Source organism: Asparagus officinalis, chromosome 8, assembly GCF_001876935.1.
Source record: "Asparagus officinalis chromosome 8, Aspof.V1, whole genome shotgun sequence".
Taxonomy (NCBI): domain Eukaryota; kingdom Viridiplantae; phylum Streptophyta; class Magnoliopsida; order Asparagales; family Asparagaceae; genus Asparagus; species Asparagus officinalis.
This window is the reverse complement of record NC_033801.1, coordinates 75,252,420-75,277,014: the sequence shown is the minus strand read 5'-3', so window position 1 is coordinate 75,277,014 and position 24,595 is coordinate 75,252,420. Positions and strand designations below refer to the sequence as shown.

The window sequence follows — 24,595 nt, the reverse complement described above, 5'->3', positions numbered from 1 at the left end:
GCCAAACAGTGTTTATCACAATTTTCAAGTGTGTGGGTGATATTATATGCTGGGGGATATTTTGCCAGTGACCACTGGGTTCAATCCTTTATGGGTGTTTTCTCAGAAAAAGTTGAAGTGGGTTTTCTGATAACCCCTAAGCTTTTTTTGGTTTGAAAGTTGTTGGGGGAGATATGATAATGCTCCAAAGTTGAGGGTTTTTCCCCCTGGTATTTATCCTTGAATAAATTAATAAATATGGCAAAGAAAGAAAAGAATTTCACATTGCAGTGAATGAATACAAACTGTTATTACTTGCAGCTGATTCTGTGACTGCCTGTTTCAATTCCTTGTTGACTTCTATGGCTACAGATCACAGTATTTAACAATTATGAAACGAAGAAAAAACACAATTCAGAAAATTTTGTTCTGGAATGCTTCTTGTTTGAGAGGATTAATTTAAACTTTTATCTCATCAACATTTGCTAATAACGACTTCACCTGCTCAAGTTGAAACGGGACAGAAGATATCATAATTTCATTTTGAGTTTCTTACGCTTCACACCTAATTTTAGGATTACTTTTTTTACCTTGTTTTGTGTGTCCAAAAGTTGTTTATGTTTGAGTTTTGTTAGTCTACTGTTTGCATTTTATATCCTATTTTAGAGTCTTCCTTGTTGTTGTCATTCATCATTTATGAATAAATGATGCAGACGTATGAATGTGTGAACATAAACTTACAACGATTTTATTCTTATTCATGTTCCATTCACTTCAAATACTGTTATCAGTACATTTCATTATTGTAGCACAACATCTCTTCTCATATCTATTTATGTAACAAATTCTAGCTTGCATCTTGTCATATGCCCGCTTGTCTCATCCTACCTATGCATTTCTGAAGGAGCACTCATCCTACATATGCATTTCTGAAGGAGCACTATTAGGTCGATGCTCTTTGTTCTATTAGATAATATGTAAGAGAGTTTTCTTCCGACTTTATCTGTTGTGTGTTCAAAACTGATTATTTGAGCTTCAACTTATGTTTTTCTTAGCTTTCTTTTACTCCACTTTTAGATATTCTCCTGGTGCTGGCCGTTCAGCATTTGCATATCCAGGCATCAGTGTATAAGAGCCAATCTTCAAAAAAAATTGCTCTATTCATTCATATTCCAATATGTAGCATAATACTCTTTACATTTTAGTCTATGCTAGCTGCATAAAAACTTCCGCGTGAAGTTTTCTCATATTGGGGTGACCATATGCTCCTGGTCATCATAGGTTTTTATATTTATTTTGTAACCACCTTTTGTACTCTAGCTTGTCTTATGACAGATAGTCTCGTGTTTCCTTTCCCCCCCTTCAGCATATATGTTTGTGCTATCGGACATATATTAGCTGTTTACCCAAATAGATAATTTTAGTTTGTTTATTAGTCTAGTTTAAGCTTTGTTTTTTGATAAACTACTTTAAGCTTTGTTACTGGTTTACATCTATGCCCAGACATCTGCAGTAAATTCCGAGGAAAGAACCACCTGCATTTATACTGAGATCAATGCTAGGATTTTAATCAACTATTGAGAGCTAGGGTGCTCAATGACTCTGGTGTAAACCCGAAACTACCTCAAATAGTGGGGTTAGAAACCTCGGAAGCGTGCCAGAGCCTCAGCAGAGGGCATCATTTTTCATCAGAAACCAGGTTAACCCATGCCCTATATTAATCCAGACCTAAACCAAACTGGAAAATGCAGAGGACCAATAATGTAGATCTATATACACCTATCATGTATTATCTATAGTACACTATGCACATTACATGATGTATATTAATATGTACATTAGGATTTGGCTAAGATATGAGACATGTATTTATCATTATGTATACATTTCTAGGCACTAAATTATAAGTTAAACTAGTGTAATCAACGTAACTTCTCCAAAACTGGATTCTAACAGATGGTGGTTGCTTGTTTTGCAGATACTGCTCATAGAACACAGGGGGAGGAGCAGTTTGTTTTCCTATATCGTGCAAAGTTCACCTTCTTGATCTCTCGAGAACGTGGCACTCTGTTTAGCGGAGAAACTGATCTGAAGAGCAACTTGGAATCTTTACGTAAAGCTGACATTAAGCACCAATTTGAAGGCCGAAAACATGTATCAAAAACCTTTTTGTATTATTGATAAGAGGTTACAGTTCAGAGGTTTGTGCTATATAAACAGAAGACAGTCATCACATGAAAATATTATACATTCATGAAGTCCCCTCGAGCCACTACCTATCATTGTCCTTTTTTGCTCTCCATGTACCTATGACATGTGTAACTATATGTTGAATTTTTCTGGTTATAGTAGTAGATGTTACACATATTGTTCGTATTGACATGCAAGAAATCATACATCGGAGCACAACTGTATAGACTCGATGAATTGGTGAGAAACTATCAGGTGGGTACTGAGCTAGATATGTGGGTATATAAAAGGAGAGTTCTTTTGGATGAATGTATTGTTATGCCTCCAAAATGCGGAGCATATTTTGTAGCGCGTGACAACGGCGGCACGTGCGAAAGCACATGCAAAGCCTGCGGTTCACTTCCATAATTCAAATAAAACTTTACTTAAAAGAAACTTTATTGACACATAGAAGTCACAAAGCAAAACTATATCATAACAAGATCACTCTAATGAGTCAAAAGACTCTTACATAACATAAAAGTGACTAATATAACAACTATAAAATCTAAGCATTAAAGCACTCTCTCATAGACCCTTCTCATGTCCCCAAAAGTCCAAGCTATAGTTGGAGATGTCTAATTCTCATTTGAAAAAGATAAAAAATAAGTGGGGTGAGTTTATACTCAGTGAGTAGATAACTTATCATTAACGGATCAAACAATTTTAAAAAATTATCAGTACTAACTTTAAGTAAACTACTATTGAGAATGATTTAAGAAGCATATAAGATAAAAAAAAAATTCTTGTATTGCATAAGACAATAAGGAAAACAATTTATGAAATCAATACAAATTGAGTACTAAATACTTTTAAACTGTAAATGTCGATTTAAAATCACACTTGCAAAACTTCCTTAGTTGTCATAGTAAGGCTACCAAAATTTTAGCATAGTAGCATGAGACTGAGCATAGATCACTTTAGGTCAACTCGGAGATAGAATATACCTAACACTACCATATGTTGCCCGAATGCCATTTCACTTTTACCAAAAAGGCACTTCAACATTAATCAGTACATTCAATACCATATGGTAGGTATAAACAAATCACTTCACTTCATAGTGGACTTCTGATGATTTTTAACATTTAAAAGTACTTCCTTTTCCCTCAAAGTACCACTTGCAATTTTTCACTTGTATTAAAAGCAATATAATATGCTTAACACTTTGGTAGACTTTCTCATATATTTTTCATGAAAATAGAATATTAATAGATCTATACTAATTAAATTATATTCGTCAAATATACAAATTTTCAATAAATGGCATATGAACAGTAGTTTTAAAATATAATTGAGAACATGTTTAATTTCAATAATTTGCATACTAGATATCTTATGAGAAATAAATAACTGCACAATGTCAAATTCTTTTAGCAATTATCTCTAAGCGAAACAAAATTAACATGTTTGATCCAATAGTTTCTCTATATAAAAATAAAAATAATATTTAAGATAACATATAATAGATTAAAATAACTAATGAGAAAAAAATCTACTCACCTCAAGAATGTTCTACTGCTTTTGAAGAACCGTACTCCAAAAATCTACTTCTCGATCAAATCTACAAGCATAAAATATGTATAAATACTGAAAATTCTAATTATAAACTATTCTGGATATGAAACTAATGTTTCTAATTTCCTGGGACTAAAAAATGCATCTGTTCTTTGTTTTAGAACAAAGCTAGACCAAAAGCAGATTCTATATTAAGGGGGTTGGATGAAATTATCCATTCCTCATCCTGATCTCTTTGTTGTCTACTTATCAACCTAAAAGAGATCTTTGGAGTTTGGAGGCCACGATGGTCATCACCAGGAAAACCTCAGCTAAGGGATAGTAGGAAGTTGTTGAACATCGCTGGAGACAACCTCAGTTGTCTGAAAAGGGTACTTTTTTCCTTTCTTTTTTTTTTTTCTATATGAAACCAAAGCAAAATAACATAAATTTAAATAACTCACCTTTAGAAGCCTATGTCTCCTTCCTCCTCTTCCTTCTATCCTTCTCAGATATCAAGAAAAAAAGTTGTTCTCTTCTCTTTGTGTGAATGAAATATAAGGTTTTCACTAGCTATAAGAAATTCCATGCCCTTTAGCATTTTGTAAACTCAACTTAATCCTAGTTAATTAAGGATACTAAAATGGCCTAATTGAAACTCTTAACTTACTGCATTAGTTAGGAAACTCTTGATTTTCCTTATTTATTATAGAGAAAACCGGTTCTCTATATCCCTACCTTAAATAAGCTTCGTCCTCAAAACTTTACGGACCTTAGTTCACAAAAGTTAAGGATACTTCTGCCTTACCTCCTTTAAGCTCCCAAGTTAAGGATACTTCTGCCTTACAATCAAGTGCCGAACCACGTAAATCTGTGTGTCCAACTTTTTATCTCTACTTTTGCTTTACTATTGCTACGATACTGCTCTATTAGGCCCCGGGTTTGTCCCAACAAGTGGTATCAGAGATAACTTAGAGTGATTGTATATATCTACTTATCGTATGCTCTGTGGCTGCCATCAAAGGTGGATCCTCTACATCAGAAAATAAGTTAGGTTATCATTTACCCTTTAAAGGTGAAGGGTACTATTCACGAGTACAGTACTATTCACAAGAACGGTACTATTCACAGATATGGTTACTATTCATAAATATAGTTACTGTTTATGTAAGATAGTAAGAAGTTACTGTTCATGATAGAAGCAATGGTGGCAAAGTTCAAGATCGAGAAAATCGACGGGAGTAATTTCTCACCGTGGAAGTTGAAGATAAAGACTATCTTGAGAAAAGATAATTGTCTGGCGGCCATCGGTGTAAGGCCAGATGACATCACAGATGATAAGAAGTAGAACGAGATTGACAAAAATGCTATTGCAAATCTCCATCTGGCATTAGCACACGGAGTGCTGTCAAGCATAGAGAAGAAGAAGACATCAAAGGAGATCTGGGATACTCTAACAAAGCTATATGAGGCGAAATCCATGCACAATAAAATCTTCTTAAAAAGGAAACTTTACACTCTGAGGATGGAGGAGTCTACATCGATGACCGACCACATCAACACCCTAAACACACTGTTCTCCCAACTCACAACGTTGGGGTATAGTTGGTGCGAATGAACGTGCAGAACTTCTACTTCAGAGTCTACCTGACTCGTATGATCAACTCATCATCAACCCGACAAACAACGCCTCACGGACAATCTAGTCTTCGACGATGTTGTAGCCGCTGTTCTGGAGGAAGAAAATCGGCGCAAGAATAAGGAAGACATGCATGCAAGTTCGTAACAAGCGGAGGCTTTAACGGTGACGAGAGGAAGATCAACGGAATATGGCTCCAGTGGGAGTCATACCCATGGTAGATCAAAATCACGAAGTAAGAAGAATATCAAATGCTACAACTATGGCAAAAGAGGGCACATCAATTCGGAGTGTTGGCACAATAAGAAGAGTGGAGATAAAAAGTCTTTAGAGCCATCAACATCTCAAGGATACGTTGTCAGCACATCAGACGATGGTGAAATTCTATTCAGTGGAGCAACCAGTGTTGATGAAGGCAGGAAGAGGTTTGCTAATGTCTGGCTTCTGGATTCAGCAGCCTCCTGGAACATGACCTCCCAGAGAGAATGGTTTCACAAATATGAACCTATCTCAGGAGGATCTGTATTCATGGGGAATGATCATGCCTTGAAGATTTCTAGTATTGGCACTATCAAAATCAAAATATTTGATGGTATAATACGCACCATTCAAGATGTGCGACATGTGAAGGGCTTGAACAAGAATCTATTGTCTTTAGGACAATTAGATGAGTTTGGGTGCAAGACCCATATAGAAAAACGGGATCATGAAGATTGTTAGAGGGGCGCTTGTGGTAATAAAAGGAGAGAAGATAGCTATAAATCTATACATGCTCACAGGAGAAATCCTACAGGAAGCTGATTCATGTGTGGCATCAACCAGTCGTGGAGAAGAACAAACCATGATGTGTCATCGCAAACTAGGCAACATGTCAGAACGAGGCTTGAAGATTCTCTCCGATCAGAAGCTGATTCCTGGACTTAATTCGATAGCTCTTCCATTCTGCGAGCATTATGTTACAAGTAAGCAGCATCGACTGCAGTTCAACACATCGAGTTCCAAAAGCAAGGCTATTCTGGAATTGGTTCATTCTGATGTATGGCAAGCACCGGTTACATCCTTGGGAGGAGCAAAGTACTTTGTGTCCTTTATTGATGACTACTCCAGAGATGTTGGGTGTATCCTATCAAGGAGAAGGCGGATGTGTTCTCAGTCTTTAAAACCTACAAAGCGCGGGTCGATCTTGAATCTGAGAAGAAGATCAAGTGCTTGATGTCAGATAATGGAGGAGAATACATAGACGGTGAATTCCTAGCATTCTGCAAGCATGAAGACATTAAAAGACAATTCAGTACGGCTTATACTCCTCAACAAAATAGAGTGGCGGAGCAGATGAACAGAACTCTGTTGGAAAGAACAAGAGCTATGTTGACAACTACAAATCTGGATAAAGTCTTTTGAGCGGAAGCAGTAAAAACCGCCTATTATGTGGTGAATCGATCTCCATCAACTGCAATACAATTAAAGACGCCGATGGAGATGTGGACTGCCAAGCCAGTTGATTATTCCAACCTCCATATATTTGGAAGTCCAGTGTACGTAATGTACAATGCCCAAGAAATTACAAAGTTGGATTCAAAATCTAGAAAATGTATATTCTTGGGGTATGCTAATGGAGTAAAGGGGTATCGCCTATGGGATCCCACTGCCCGCAAGGTTATCATCAGCAGAGATGTTATCTTTGTAGAAAACCAACTACAAAGTGAAGAGAAAGAAAGCAGTTCGAGGAAGGACTCAGAGACTATAGCTGTTCAGGTAGAAGATAATCTGAATTCTTCTAAAGCAACACCGGAGCATGATGTACAAGAACCGATCGAGTCCGAGGCTTCAGAAATTTGAAGGTCAACTCGTGAGAGAAGACCACCGACTTGGCACTCGGAGTATATTACAGAGAGTAATGTTACATACTGTCTTCTAACAGAAGATGGAGAGCCATCAACTTTTCATGAAGCTACAAATGGCACAGATGCATATTTGTGAATGGCAGCAATGTAGGAAGAAATTGAAGCTCTCCATAAGAACAAGACTTAGGAACTTGTGTCACTTCCACAAGGAAGAAAGATCATTGGAAACAAATGGGTCTACAAGATCAAGCGAAATGACGATGATCAAGTGGAGAGATATCGTGCTAGATTGGTGGTAAAAGGATATGCTCAGAAAGAAGGTATTGATTTTAATAAAATATTTTCTCTTGTAGTTCGACTTACAATAGTCCGAATAGTCCTGGCTATGAGTGCTATTTGACTTACATCTAGAGCAGCTAGATGTGAAAACAATATTTTTTCATGGAGATCTTGAAGAAAAAATTTACATGCTCCAACCAAAAGGTTTTGAAGAAAAAGGAAAAGAGAACTTGGTTTACAGATTGAACAAATCTCTGTACGGTCTAAAGCAGGCGCCGAGGTGTTGGTATAAGAGATTTGATTCATTCATCATGAGCCTTGGATACAACAAATTTAATTCAGACCATTGTGCATATTTCAAGAGGTTTGGTGAAAATAACTTTGTTATCTTATTGTTGTATGTTGACGACATGTTGGTTGCAGGCCCCAACAAAGATCGTATTAAAAAATTAAACGCTCAGTTGGCTAGGGAATTTGAAATGAAGATTTAGGATCTGCAAACAAGATTCTAGGGATGCAAATTTACCGAGGCAGAGTTAATAGAAAGATTTGGCTTTCTCAGAAGAACTATTTGAAGAAAATCTTGCGGCACTTTAACATGCAAGATTGTAAGTCAATTTCTACCTCACTTTCTGTTAATTTTAAGTTATCCTTCAGTATAAGTCCTAGCAGTGAAGAAGAGAGGATGATGATGTCTCGAGTATTGTATGCATCAGCAGTGGGAAGCTTAATGTTTGCTATGATTTGTATAAGACCAGACATTGCACAAGCAGTGGGAGTGGTTAGTCGATACATGGTGAATCCTGGTAAAGAGTATTGGAATGCTGTAAAGAGGATTCTAAGATACATTTAAGGAGCCTCAAATGTTGCATTATGTTATAGGGGACCTGATTTTATTGTCAGTGGATATATTGATTCTAACTATGCAGGTGATCATGATAATAGCAAATCCACCACAGGCTATGTGTTTGCATTTACTGGCGGAGCTGTAAGCTGGGTTTCAAAACTGCAGTCAGTTGTGGCCACTTCAACAACAGAAGCAGAATATGTAGCAGCTACACAAGCTAGTAAAGAAGCGATGTGGTTGAAGATGGTGTTGGAGGAACTCGGTCATGAACAAAAGAAGATATCTCTATTTTATGACAGTCAGAGTGCTTTGCATTTGGCAAGAAATCCAGCATTTCATTCAAAGACCAAACACATTCGAGTTCAGTATCACTTCGTTCATGAGAAAGTGGAAGAAGGAACAGTGGATATGTAAAAAATTCACACCAAAGGCAACCTAGCTGATTTTTTAACAAAAGCAGTCCATACCGACAAATTTATTTGGTGTCGATCCTCTTGTGACCTGACGGAGACGTAAGCAACATGAAAATGGCAAGATAGAAAGAATGATGTGAAGATATGATTGATACTCAATTCAATCTTCAAGTGGGAGATTGTCAGCACTCAGCCGCATATGTTGACAATTATTGGATCGGGCCCCACCTCACTTCAAATCACCGAAAGAAGCAGCATCAAAGTTTGAAAAGGAAAAGAAACAAAAATGGCAGGCCCCACAGTTTAGTAAAATATTAATATTTTATTATGCATAGTATTTTTTCAAAAACTATAAATAGGCTCCAAATCCTTAAGGAAAAAATCATCCCAGAAACAACTTCTCTTATAAAAAAGTAAAAGAGAAAAAAAAAATAGAGAGAGAGAGTATCTCCTTGTAAAGAGAGATTGTAACTCCAGAGTTTTCTCCTAATAGTGAGTTCTTCTATCCTTGCTCGTGGACGTAGGCAATCAAGTGCCGAACCATGTAAATCTGTGTGTCCAACTTTTTATCTCTACTTTTGCTCTACTATTGCTGCGATCATGCACTATTAGGCCCCGAGTTTGTCCCAACATCTTCTCTATCAGAGTGATTCTTCCATTCAACTTTCAAGTATCAAATGGTATGTTGCTTGAGCACTTGATCCTTTTAATCTACAATGCATTCCGGTTGCTCCTCATATATTAAGTCTTTCTTCACGTAAATTTGTTCTAGTTCTATATCTTGATATGTATCTTGAATAAATTTTCTTAGCATAGATGCATGAAACACATTATGGATTCTAGCCAAAGAAGGTGGTAAAGCAAGCTTGTATGCCCTTTCACTAACTCGCTGAAGAATTCGAACGATCCCACAAATAATGGACTTATCTTCCCTCCAAGTCCAAATCTCTTCTTACCTCTTTTAGGAGACACTTTTTAAAATACATGATCACCTTCTTAAAATTCTAGGTATCTCTTCTTACGGTTAGCATAATTCTTTTGTCTACTTTGTGCATTATGAATATGCTCTCTTATCAAGTAGATCTTGTCTATAGCTTGTTGCACTAACCCATGTCCAAGAAGTTTCCTTTCTCCAACATCGTTCTAGTGAATAGGTGAACGACACTTCATTTCTTATAGTGCCTCATAGGTGCCATCTTAATGCTTGATTGGTAACTGTTGTTATATGCAAACTTTACCAACTATAAATACCCCTCTCATGATCCTTTCTTATCAAGGATAGAACATCTTAACATATCATTGAGAGTTTGATTCGTTCTCTCTAACTGACCATCCATTTATGGATGATATGCTAAGCTAAAGCAGAGTTTACTCTAAATGGCTTTGTGCATACCTTTCCAGTACTCAATATAAATCTAAGATATCTCCACTGGTGTACGATAAAGCCTGACTATTTTAACAATATACAACTTCGCAAGCTTCTCTAGGGAAGACTTCATATTGACCGGCAAGAAGTGAGCTGATATAATTAGACAGTCCATGATGACCCATATAGCTTTGTTATCTCTTGCAGACCTTGGTATCCTTGTGACAAAATCCATAGTAAATTTTCCCACTTTCATATTTGTTGGCCTTTTTGTTTTGATGATGTTTAACAAACAATTTATAACTAACTTTGTTTGTCTAGTATTTGTGTTACGACTAACTTTATTTGTCTAGTATTTGTGTTTTTGTATTTATCGTAGACAAATAATAAGTTGGAGGTTAGATGGAATTGCGTCATAACGATTATATCAATGGAGGTTGGTGGAATATCGGTATGAAGCAATGCAAATCAAGTTAAAGATTCAAGCTCAAGCTTCATCCGCATGTTTACCAAGAAGAGCTTCAATGAAGATCTATCAAGCTTGGGTAATTTATTTTTATATAGGGGATGTGACACATCACTACCAAGAATAAAATTTGTGTTTGGTACCAAGCATACCAATATTTCTCATATATATACACACACACACACACACACACACACACACACACACAAGTGTTGGTTTTTGATTTTCAAGTTTAAAAACTTGTGCTTGGTACCAAGCATACCCATATTTCTCTCTCTCTCTCTCACACACACACACACAAGTGTTGGTTTTTTATTTTCAAGTTTAAATATGAAACAAATACATATTTATATATATACATGTTTATTTTCATATGGTTAAGTTGTTTTGGTTTAGCTATATAGATATAAAACAATATATATCTTCATATATACTTTTATATGTTTCATATTCTATTATATTTAAAAAATATTATGTTTATGGATTGAAGACTTGTTTACACTATTTTTATTTCTTGTATAAGTCTCTAAATCCATTCTAAAGTGTTTCAAAGTTTTGTTTAAGTCATTTTGGCAAAATCAAGTTCTCAACATGCTCATACTTTTGTGATTTTGTAAAATGATAAGATTTCACAAATGAGAAGTGCTTTCTGAAAACCAGTTTTCGTAACATGTTTATTTTCATGTCTACAATCATTTCCTAAAGTTTTAAATTTTTTAGATTTATTCTGCTATTTTTAAAGGCACTCAAGAACTCATTTTCAAACATGCAAAATACTTGTACATGTTTATAAGTCGACTTATGCCATGAGCAAGTCGACTTATGAATTGTTCTGGAATTAGTAGAAAGTTTCTGCTATGACTTATAAAATTACAAGTCAACTTATGATATAGCAAGTCGACTTATGATTCCCGTAAGTCAACTTATGTATGTTGTCTGAGCCTGTAACGGCTAGTTTATAAATCGACTTATAAACAACGTAAGTCAACTTATAACACCATAACGACTATTTTTCCAGACTCCTTATTTTTTGGGGTTTTTGTCTTTTTGCTGGGTTTTTGTTGTGTTTTGGGGTCTCCTATATATACCCCCTTATACCCAGCTCTATTACTACTGAAGATAATGTTTTAAGAGAGTTTTACAAGGGTTTTAAGTTTGGTTTAAGTTTGTTTAAAACATTTTAAGCATTTTTTTCAAGTTTAGTTTGTGAAGAGAATTTCACAAGGAGAAGAGGAGATCACCATTTGTGTTTGAGCTTACACTCTTCTCTCTCTCCCTCTTGTTATCTATAGAAAAGTTTCCCTAAACTCAATCTAGCTTTATATTTATATTGTTTGATTATTATTTTATTAAGCTAGTGATTATATTGAGTTTAGTTGATTTTATTTCTACTCTTTGCTTACACAAACAACCATTGAGCTTCTAGTATTTTCATACATAGTATAATTTGGGTTGTGGGGAGTGTCTCATTGAGTGTGAGCTTACATTGTGTTCTCATCCATATTAGACAACAATCATTTGTTGTATTGAGCTATTATTATGAGATTCACTTTGTAATACACTAGTACACCGAGAGGAGTGTGTGGTGAGAGACGAGGTTGTCCCAAGAGGAGTGGCGCCGGTAGTAAAGCCTAGAAGTAGGTCGTAATTCTGAGCACTTAAGGGAAACACGGGCTAGCGACCAACACTTATGGTAGTAGTTAGTGTGGTTACATTGTGAGTGTTGTAAAGTTTTCAGTGAGCTAGAAGACCGAGTGTGTCATTGTAAATGTTTTCGGGTGAGCGTTGAAAACCCGGTATGATAGTGGATTTCTCCCCGGGAGTAGGGAGCGAAGACGTAGGACGAAAGGTCTGAACTCCGTGATCATATTGCTTATTTGAGTTTGGCTTGGCACGCTTATATTTGTGTTCATCTTTATTTTCATTCTCTCATTGTTTATTTCATCCACTATATTGTCTATGTTTATATTGCCCTTGTTTAGTTTAATATCCTTGCACATATCTTGCTTGTATCATATTTTCTAGGATAACTTGTTAATAAGTTTTTAATTGGCATAAAATCAGATTAGATTAGCATAAACCCTATTCATCCCCCTAGGGTGCTTTCAACATTGATATGAGGTTCAGAATTAATCCTGCTAGTCTCTGATGTTGTGCTTTTACTTACTAACTGTGACATCCCTAGTTTCACACAAGACTGCAGTTCAAGGTGAACACAAAGATGTCAAACCTTTCATGCACCTACACTGTGCATCAACACGTTTCACCATCACAATAATATCTCTCTAGTGGAATCAATAATAATCAAGTGTAGATACAAAGCAGATAAAATAAAGATAAGAATGTGATGAACATGATAGAGGAAAGATATATCAAAATAATAATAATCATGTTCCAACTGAAATAAATAAAGTACAACTGATGTCCGAAACATAGATAAAATATTTCAATACCTAAGAGTCAAGAGTCAACTAAAATAGAAATAATGCACACAACCTTCCAAAATAAAATACAACTCTAATGTCTGAAAATAAACCATAACTACTGTGGAGCACAAATAAACTACTAATAATAAATAATTATGGAAGCCAAGCTGAAACTCTATCAACCTGTGACTCTCCAAATGCCTGACTCTCTGCCTGAAAAGAGGAGAAACAACGAGTGTCAAAGCACTAGCGAGATAATCTCCACCGCCCCCCAGGGGGAGGGGGTAGGTGTAGGAAAATATAAGTTAGTATATATAGGTATATAATAAATCATCCATCCTGAACTAAGAGGAAATTGAGATTTAAAAATCCACAACACGAGAATTAGTACGTCGAGCCAAATAATCAAAACAAGAAAACGCTCATGTATATATCATGTCTCAAATTGTGAATTGTTAAATCCCAACTCCAAATCCTATAAATAAAATAATAAATAAAAGAACAATACATTACCAAATCTCATCCAATACAAGTCATATTAAATATATCACACTACCCTCGTGTAGGTGGCGTAGTCACAAGAATAATAATTATGGTAAAAGAACCTCGCATAGTATATGTGTCATGTATGACAACCTCAGTCTTATGCCTTACTCTCGGGGTAAGTAACATGGGAGCATGAATGTAAATCTATATGATCCTCTAACAGAAAATAATAATACTGAGTAAGGCGCTCACAATATCATGTGGCATCACCTAACTAACACACTCTGAGTGTAGTCCCCATGGTGTCATTGCGGAGTGCCAACTAACCCACTTAAGCATCCAAACTATCTTGAAATGTAATATGTGTCGCTCTCTATCATGACAAATGCAAAGTATAGGGTACGTACCTTCAAACGCTCATGAGTAATCAAATCTAATATGTGTACTCTCGTAAAATACGCACGTGTATCTACGTGTGACTTGAACTCCCTGTTCACGATCAAAGCATGTGAGAAAGAAATCAAGTTCACAAAAATGCCCAGACCAGTCGACTGATCATGTGCTATCGGTTGACTGATAGCTTGCACAAAACGTGCACAACAACCTTAATCGGTCAACTGGTGGTCCATGACCGGTCGACCGACCAAAGCAAACCAAAAATCTTGATTGACAACATCAGTCGACTGATCACCAATGATCAGTCGACCGATCTGGGCAAAAAATCCAATTTTCTAGGAAAAAGTTGTATGTTTGCTTATATTCATCAAAACTCAAAATTTCTAAATAAAGCCCATGTATAAAACTTAAATCAACATATTTAGAGTTATACCTACTACATGAAAACACTAAAAATCAACTTAAGGGGATCTAATAACCCTATCATGCTTTGAATTGTAAAACCATCAAGAAAACAACTATTTGAACAAAAACTCATATTAGATCACGTTCAACACTTAAATCCAAAACTGAGAATTTGTTTCATGTCTTTTTAAATCAAAACGATTAGATCTTTATATCATATGATTCAAAAAATAATTGATCTTTATACATAAACTAGGTTTAGCAATCCAACAAAAACCGATTGAAATCATAAAGAAATAGGGGATGGGTTTGGAGGAGTTGAAACTCGCCTCAAAACGTGCTGAGCTCCCCAAATATGCAAGAAAACACGATCCTCCTTCACCAAAAGCCGCGAATCTCACCCTCCTCTTGATTTTGCTTCTCAAAGCTCTCAAAATTCACCAAGGTAGGTTCTAGGGTTTTGAGGAGAGAGGGTGACTATTTATTCGCGTGAAAGATGAAGGAAAACAGGAGAAATATTGTCTACACACACACACACACACACACACACACATATGGGCTGAACCGAAACAAAATTGACCCGAAACCAGAAACCTGCCTGTGTGCACCCGTCGGTCGACCGATGACTTGTCGTACTGATAGGCACCTATAAGTTGACCTATGCTATATGATCAGTTGACCGATCAACATATAATTCCAGCCAACTGTTTTCAGTTATGCGTGCATATTTACACTCGTATATATGCACTTATATGTACGTACTCGATCTCAAATCGATTTCAAACATACTCATTCATCCTAGAATAGTATCAGTCATGATGAAAATCATTTATCACTATTCATCATAATATTTTCAAATTTTATAGGGTTTTACATTCCCCCCCCCCCCCTCTTAAAAGAATTTCGTCCTAGAAATTCTGCAATCGTATCTTAAAGATTAATAATGTGAGAAAAGCACGTTGAGAGGATAATCCAGATAAGAAAACCCTCATATACATATCTCGTACCATTAATCTCCAATTATGAATCACATAAGCAAAGATTACACTTAACATCTGAAATGTAAATACTACCACTTAACCCCTAATTAAACGGAGCTAGTACGTCGGACGAAAAATCCAAACAAGGCACCCCCATGTATATACCATATATTCCGAATGATTACGATCTAAGTGTTAATACCCACATTCCAGCGTTAAATGTAAATGTGGCTATAAAGATAAAATGAACACAACAATATCATAACTAACATTATACCTGTTCAAACAGGTGTTGGTAGTCACGACGCATATCCTCCTCGCACTTCCAAGAAGCTTCCGCAGCTCCTTTCCTGTTCCACTGCACTTTAACTAATAGGATTACTTTATTTCTAAGTTTCTTGTCCTCTCTGACAAGAATTCAAACTAGAATTTCAATAGTGGTCAAATCCGCCTGAAGCTCTAAATCTAGCGTATCAATCACTCTTTGTTTCTCTTCATCGCGTAAATGCTTCTTGAGCATATAAACATGAAAGACATCATGCACTCCAGACATCAACGCTGGAAGATGAAGTCAATACGAAACAGTTCCAACACGATCAACAATCCTAAATGGTCTAATGTATCTCGGGGAAAGCTTTCACCGTCTGCTAAACTGTTGGACACCCTTCATCGGCGATACTTTCAACAATACATAATCTCTAACCCGAAACTCTAACGGTCGTTGCCTCTGATCTACGTAACTCTTTTGCCGACTTTGGGCTGTAAGAATGCACTCTCAAATCAATGCTACCTTCTCTGAAGTTTGTCTCATGAGTTCTGGCCTAAGTAATAAACTGTCCTCCGGCTCTGCCAATAAATCGGGGATCTACAAGGACTCCTGTACAACACCTCATAAGAAGCCATGTCTATAGTAGATTGATAACGATTATTGTATGCAAATTCAATCAATGGAATATGATCCTCCCAGTTACCCTAGAAATCGATAACACATGCCTACAACATGTCCTCCAACACTTGGTTAACTCTCTTTGTTTGGCCATTTGTTTGCGGGTGGAAAACACTACTATATGATAGCTGTCTGTCGAAAGAATTCTAGAAATTCTTCTAGAAATGAGATGTGAAAACTGAGCCTCAATCTGATACAATCGTCTCTAGAACTTCATGTAGTCTTACAATCTCCCGAATGAAGATCCTCGCATAAGTCTCCACCGTGTGTCATCTTAACCATCAAGAAGTGTGCCGACTTTGTCAATCTATCAATAATCACCCAAATCGAATTGTTCCCTTTGTTAGACCTCGGCAAGTCTACAATAAAATCCATCGAGATACTTGCCCACTTCCACTCAGGAATAGGTAAAGACTATAGGGTTCCCGCGGGTCTCTGATATTCTGCCTTCACTTGCTGACAGATAAAGCATTTAGATACATACTCTGTGATATCCTTAAGCGTGTTTCTCCACCAAAATGTCTCTTTAGGTCCTTATACATTTTAGTTGTGCCTGGATGCATTGTGTACCTAGTGCGATGTGCCTCATCAAATAATTCCTTCTTTAACTGAAGAATATTCGGCACCACTAGTCGGCCTTTCATTTGAAGGCCCCTATCTGATTCGATGGTCCAATCTACTTTGGGCTCTTTGAAAATCTCCTCTCTTTGGGTTTGAATACAAGAGTCCTCCAATTGAGCATTGATCACTTTGTCCATCCACGACGGCTATACAGCTAACGCTCCCAAAAATGCGCTGCATCCACCAATCTCTGGCCTAAAATCAAACTGGCTGAGTGTACGAAGGTCTCGATACTATGAACAACTCAAAGCTGCAATCCTGTGATGACGCTTTCTACTCAAAGCATCAGCTATGACATTCGCCTTCCTCGGATGATACTGCACTACGAACTCATAATCCTTGATGAACTCGACCCATCACCACTACCTCTAGTTGAGTTCCTTCTAAGAGAAGAGGTACTTCAGACTTTGATGATTTGTAAATAGTTCAAACTGAACTCTATAAAGATAATGTCTCCACGTCTTCAGTACGAATACCACTACGGCTAACTCTAAATCATGCGTAGGATAGTTCTATTCATGAGTCCACAACTACTATGAAATGTATACAACCACTCTCTGAGTCTGCATCAAAATGCCTCATAGACCACGATAACGATGCATCCTGAAAGTGCTCTAATACCAATTGTAAGCACCCTAATGCCACTAGGAAGGAACCCTAGATGGGGGGTAAATAGGGTTTATGCTAATCTAATCCAATTTATGCTAATTAAAAACTTATTAACAAATATATCCTAGTAAGAATGATATATTACCAATATATGTGCAAGGATATACAAGTAACACAAGGGTAAACAATCTAAACTAGATAGTGGACAATATAAATAACAAGCAATATACAAAGGTAATATAAGATATGAACATAAAAATAAGTGCACTAATGCAATCACAAACAAATGATATGTTCACGGAGTTCGGTCCCTACGACCTAGTCTCCTCTCCTCACCTCGAGGAGATCTCCACTATCATATCGGGTTTTCTATGCTTACCCGAAAAACATTTACACATCACAATATCGGTTTTCAATGCTCACCGATCAACGTTCATAATCTCATAATGTAACTACACTAACTACCACCTCAAGTGTTGGTCTCTAGCCCGTGTCTCCCTCAAGTGTTATGAATTACAACCTCTCTCTAAGCATTACGACCTACCCCACTCCTCTTGGGATGACCCCATCTCTTACCACACACTCCTCTTGGTGTACTAGTGTAATACAAAGTGAACCTCATAATTATAGCTCCATACAACAATCAGTTTTCTACTTCACAGAAAACTTTATAACTTACACACTTGCAATTACACTTCACACCCTCTAAGTGTTGGCCTAGCCCGTGTCACCTTCCTCAAGTGTTTAGAATTACCACCTCTCACTAGGCTTTACTACCAACCCCACTCCTCTTGGAACCGACCACGTCTCTCACCAACTACTTCTCTCGGTGTCCAAGTGTAATACAATGTGTAACTCACAATGAAGCTCACAAATATAAATTTGTTCTCTACAACAAATGAGAACACAATATAGGCTCACACTCAATGTCACACAAACCCCACAACCCAAATTATATAATGTATGAAAATACCATAAGCTCAATGGTTTTGTGTGTAAACAATGAGTAAATAAAATCAACTAAACTCAATATAAACACTAGCTAATGAGTAAATAAAATCAACTAAACTCAATATAAACACTAGCTTAATGAATTGATATCAAACAATATAAATGTAAAGCTAGATCACTAGCTTAATGAATTGATATCAAACAATATAAATGTAAAGCTAGATTGAGTTTAGAAAACTTCTCTAACAAATGACAAGAGTGAGAGAGATGAGTTGAAGCTCAAACACTAAAGGATGATCTCCTCTTTGCTCTTGTGAAAATTTCTTCACAAACTAAACTCTTGAAACAAACTAAAACCAAACTTAAAACCCTTGTAAACTTGTTTAAAAACTTTCTTCTTGTCAAACAAAACTAAGGATATGTGAGGGTATTTATAGGACCCCAAACCCAAGAGAAAATAAGGTAAAAAGACCAAAAACCCAAAACTAGAAAAGGCTAAAAAAACTAGCTGTTATAGCATCAGTCGACTGACGACTTTCATCAGTTGACTGATGCGCTGACCGTTGAGGTGTTTTCCAGATCATCAGTCGACTGACTGACCTTATCAGTCTACTAATGACCTCATTAGTTGACTGGTCAGTCGACCAAAATGAAATAAAAACTTTTGGCAACTACAGGCACTTTCATCAATCGACTAATCGGTGACTGATTGCATCAGTCGACTGACCAGTCGACTAATAACAAGTATACGACCTGTTTAAAGTAGAAATCTGATTTTTAAACTACTTTTAAAAATAACAAACAAATTCAGAAAAATATAAAACTTTAGAAAATGATTGTAGACATGATAATACACATGTTACAAAAACTGGTTTTTAAAAATCACCTCCCAAATGTGAAAACTCTTTATTTTTCAAAATAGTCCAAAACATAAAAATAAAACACACTTGTTTTGACATTTTGACTAAACCATGTTTTGAAAATTTATAAACTAATTTTATAGACTTAATAAAATATGTATAAACTGTTATTGAAGTCTATAAACTAATAAAACAATATTTTCATAAAAACACCTATGTTTATATAAAATCAACAAATATGTGTGTGTGATTAATATGAGCTTGAAGTATTTAACACACAAGTATAAACATATACTATAAACACTATAAATTATATACCCAAGCTTGATGAAGGTCTTCAATGAGCTCGACTTGGTTACGTATGAAGTTTGATCTTGAATATGACTTGATGTGTAATAGCTTCATACCGATATTCCACCAACCTCCATTTGATGTGATCGTGAAGGCTCAATCCTTCCAACCTCCAACATATTGTTTATCTAGAATAAATAAAAAACACAAATACTAGACAAACAACATTAGTTATAAATTATTTGTTAATCATTATCAAAATAAAAGGACCCAACACATCCGTGTAGACAACAAAGGTCTTGTCACTACTAGGAATGATCAATATTGGTGCTGTAGTCAACTTAACCTTCAAAGTCTCAAAGGCTTTCTGACACTCTGTTCCAAAATAAACTGAACACCCTTCTTCGTAAGGCGTGTCAGTGGAGTAACAACCTTTGAAAAGTCTTGAATGAACTTCTTGTAGTAGCTCGCAAGCACTAAGAAATTACGAATATCTGTAACAGTCTTCGGTGGTTCCTAATCAAGATCTGTCTCGACTTTAGCTGGATCAACTGCAATGCTCTCCTTGCTAATAACGTGGCCTAAAAATCTAACATCCGAAAACCAAAACTCATATTTGCTAAACTTAGCATACAACTGATGCTCCCACAAAGTTTGCAATGCTAATCGAAGATGCTGCTCGTGCTCAGCCTCTGACTTTGAGTAGATGAGGGTGTTGTCGATGAAGACGATCACGAACTGTTTTAGGTATGAATGGAAAACTCAATTCATCAAGTCCATGAATATTGTGGGTGCATTGGTCAGCCCAAATGGCATAATAAGAAACTCAAAAGACCCATATAGAGTCAAAAAGGTGGTCTTGGGAATATCCATCTCCCGAACGTGTAACTGATGATAACCAGATCGAAGATCAATCTTCGAGAAACACTACGCTTCCTGCAACTGGTCAAATAAGTCATCAATCCTCGGTAGTGGATATCCATTCTGAATGGTGACATTATTCAACTCATGATAATCAATGCACAAATGAAGGCTGCCGTCCTTCTTCAAGAAAAGGACTGGTGCTCCCCATGAAGAATGACTCCGGCGAATAAAACCCTGAGAAATGAGCTCCTCTAATTGAGTTTGTAGCTCCCTCATCTCAGCAGATGTCATACGATAAGGTGCACGTGATATCGCTGTTGTGCTCGGCTTCAACTTGATGCAGAACTCAACGTCTCTCACTAGAGGTAATCTAGGTATGTTCTGAAGGACGTCCTGATACTCTGAGACTACTTTGGTCTCACTCAAATCTACACCATGATCCTACGACAATCTTCTCGACATATGCCAAAAATAACTCCGTAAACTGGTTATCCTGTGAGATTGCTACAATCGACTCAGTCTCATCGGATGCTCACAAACTGACTGTTTTGGCAAAACAATCGATACTAACATGGTAGAATGATAACCAATCCATACTGATAATCACATCGAACTCAGTCATACGCAAAATGGTCAAATCCATTATGAACTCAGACTCATCTAAGCTGACGACACATCTCCTATAAATGCTCTCTAGAAGTGACACATCACCTAGAGGGATGGAAACTGACAAAAGGAATGTCTAAAGGGTGTGCCACTAGCTGGAGTCTAATCATGAGATCATAAGAGATGAACGAATGCAAAGCTCCAGAATAAAAAAGAATACGGGCTGGGAAGGAGTTCATAAGGAACGTACCTTCCACTACGACCCCGCTAGCATCATGATTATGAGGTACATTACAAAAGCTCGACCAGAAATTGCGGTCTGCTGTGCTGAAGTCTCTGCAGTATATGAAACTATTTGACTCTTAAGGTAACTCCTGAATATTATGCATCTGACCATCGATCCTCAGAATTGATGGTGGTGTCTCAAATCTCTATTGTTGGTCATGGTCTTTGTAAGGACCGTGAATTTTGATACTAGTTAAAATAATTTTTTAGTATTTTAAAATATTTAATTATGATTTTTAAAAGAGTATTTGTATTTTTCTCGATTTTCTACAATTTTCTATGATTTAAAAATATGATTATATATTTATTTAAATAATTTTGATATTTATAAATTTGTTTTGTGCGGTAAAAATTTCTAGAATTAATTTGTTGTGTTATCAGTACTATTACGTAATATTTTAAATAATATATTCGGTAAAAATTTCTAGAATTAATTTGTTGTGTTATCAGTACTATTACGTAATATTTTAAATAATATATTGTATTATTAATATTATTATAATTTATTTCATATAATACATGGTATTATTAATTACGTGTTTTTGGTATAATTTATTGTATTATTTCTATTGTTACATATTATCTATCGTATTAGTATAACTAGTACGTTTTACTGTGTACGTAATTATCCCATAATTATTGAATTTTAAATTTAAGTAGAAATATTTTTATTATTAATTATTCTTGTTTAATTATACAATATGGGTATATTTTGACTATTTCGTATCAATTGTTGTAATAACACAACATGTATGTTTTATTTGTAGATAATTATCCCGTATTTATTTTGATTTTTAAATATCATTAGTTATTTCTTTTTAATTAATTTTGTTTAACTTATTTAACCCTAAACCCTAATTGTATATATATATACCTATATATATCTCTCTCTCTTTTCCTGTTTTCACAAAAACCCGTCGCCCACAGTATTTTGTTTCCTCCCTCAGCCTCCCGACAGAACCCGACCACCAGTCCGATCACCAGCTCTTGGTCGACCGGGCCTAGCGCCGCCCGTGCACGACTCTCCCCCTCGCCTTCGCTGCGCGGCCTCGCCCTCCACCACGCTGCTCCTCCCAGACGCTCGATACCGCGCCCACTGAAGCACCACCGCAGAAGGCGAGCTCTCTGGCACCTCCTCGCCGTCTTCCTCTAGCCCCTTCGCCGCGCATTTAGTCCGCCTGCCCTCCGTCGCCGCGAAGCCGCTGCTCGTGGACGAACCGCCGACGGACCCACGACGCCTCCTTCTCAGATCTAACAACTCCCAAACCGCGCTCACCGCGCGGCTCGCATCTGGCCCTAGCCGCTTAGGCCTCGCCTCCCGCCTCCGGCCACCACATGCACCCACCCCGTCGTAGCCCCGCCAAGCAACAGTCCTATCGCTCTCGTGCGCTGCGAGAGGCCACCTCTCTCGCTCCACGTCGTTATCCGATCTGTACCGAGGCAAGATTCCTCTTGCTCAGATCTGAATTATTTGCATAGTATATTGTGACTATTTATCTGCGTGGGTTGTTTGCTGAATAATATTGATTAAATCATAGTCGTGCGATAAATAGTATTTTTTTGGAATAATGATAATAAAGTGAAAAAAATTATTTTGATAACGAAATCATTTTATAGGATTTATAATATTTAAAAAGAATTTATTTTGAGAAAAAGAATTATTTTAGAATAATAATTGATGAGAAATAATTTTAAAGAATTTATTCAAGGGAAGAGAATATTTTGGATTATTATAATAAGAATTAATTTTTAAAAGAAATTATTTTGGGAAATTAATTAATTTTTGAATTACGTAGTTGTTGTACATGATTATATTTTATGTTTGTGAATATTTTACTGTATTCGACATGTCATGATGTGGTTGCGTGAGATTAATGTTGTTAATACTGCCTTGTTGTGTTTGAGAACATTAGTAGTTCATGACTTGGTGGCATTGTGCGTCATGAACAGACCTAGTGACATGCGTGGGTTGTTGACTGAGTTTAGGTGGTGAACCCGAGTTACAATGTGGATTATGATTGTTGACTTAGGAAAGCGAGAAGAGTTGGGATGAGGAATTCTTGGTTCATGTGATCGGATGTGGATGGTTATTTTCTAGGCTCGCACTAGTGGATCGTTTTACTCTGGGGTGGGTCTGAGGAACATTGATATCGTGGTTGTTGGTATTTTCCAGGCTCGCACCAGTGGATCGTTTCACTCTGGGGTGGGTCTGAGGAGCAGGGATATCATTGCACGCAGAAGTGAGATTTGGACCAGTGACCTGTTATAGGATGGCTAGTTACATGACATTGTTACTTAGATGATTATGGATTCTTGTGAGATGAGAACTAGTTGTATTTCTTTTCATACATATATCGGGGTCAATATTTAATTATCTACAATTTGAGACATATGGTATATACATGAGGGTTTCCTTGTTTGGATTATTTCGCTCGACGTACTACGTCTCTTGTTGTAGATTTTTAAGTATTAATTCCATCTATTGTATAACATTGTTGCTTGGATGGTTTCTGATCGCTACCTGTATGATCTTGTTACTTGGTTGATTTTTGGATTCTTCTGATTATTAGTATTCTAGTTGTATGCCTCTATCGTTATTACTATCATCACATGTTCTATTTCTATTTCTGTTATAGCATTGACCACGCATATATTATCATTACTGTTATTGTATTTGTTCCTGCCTTGGGGGATCTTGCCGTGTGTTCCACACGCTGACGTACTCCTATTTTCTGGGTGTACGTCAGATTTAGGAGATGAACAGCCTCAGTTCGGAATCGTACAGGAGCCAGAAGATTCTTAGCAGGGGTGTCTTGCAGAAGGAGTAGAAGAACCAACTGAAGCGTAGTGATTTTCTTCTGTAGTAGTAGTTGGATATTAAAACTCTTTTACCGCACTTTTCTTTAGTTTGATGATAGATTTAGTTATTTTATTTCCTTTTATTATGGACTATGTATTTCTTATTTCCTAGTTGAACTGTTGTTGTAATAAGGGTACGTTTGACCCATATTTTATGTCTGGGATGATTTACCATTAATGATATGTCTATTTTTATTCTGGGTTGTCTTTATATTCTTGCTATGTGTGATCGGGGACCTGTGACTTCGCATTATATTTATTTCTAGACGCTTAGCGTATTGGATTGAGAAGAAAAAAAAGAAAAAAAATGATAGTGAATATTTCTTCTCAATCTAATACGTCGCGGGCTTGTTCACGTTCCGTTTCCCGGGTATTTTGGGAAGCGGGGTGTGACAGTCTTGGTTCAGGTGCTCACCCTGACCTTTGCCCTGCTGGCTTCCTGCTGGTGTAC

At 36.6% G+C, this 24,595-nt stretch overlaps 1 protein-coding gene and 1 long non-coding RNA gene across 5 annotated transcripts in view; both read left to right on the top strand.

Moving 5' to 3' along the window:
• Positions 1–2,509, top strand: part of LOC109822390 (pentatricopeptide repeat-containing protein At3g04750, mitochondrial) — an 8,259-nt gene extending 5,750 nt beyond the window's left edge. For 3 of the 4 annotated variants that reach the window (XM_020388586.1, XM_020388584.1, XM_020388583.1), the window contains one exon: positions 1,958–2,506. The gene's annotated coding sequence lies outside the window, so the exon portion shown is untranslated. Of the gene's footprint in view, positions 1–1,957 lie in introns of all 4 variants that reach the window. The other variant, XM_020388587.1, reaches the window with a different exon arrangement.
• Positions 3,935–24,341, top strand: LOC109822449. The gene is made up of 2 exons (XR_002242130.1): positions 3,935–4,097; positions 24,033–24,341. It is a non-coding gene; the product is annotated as an uncharacterized LOC109822449 (long non-coding RNA).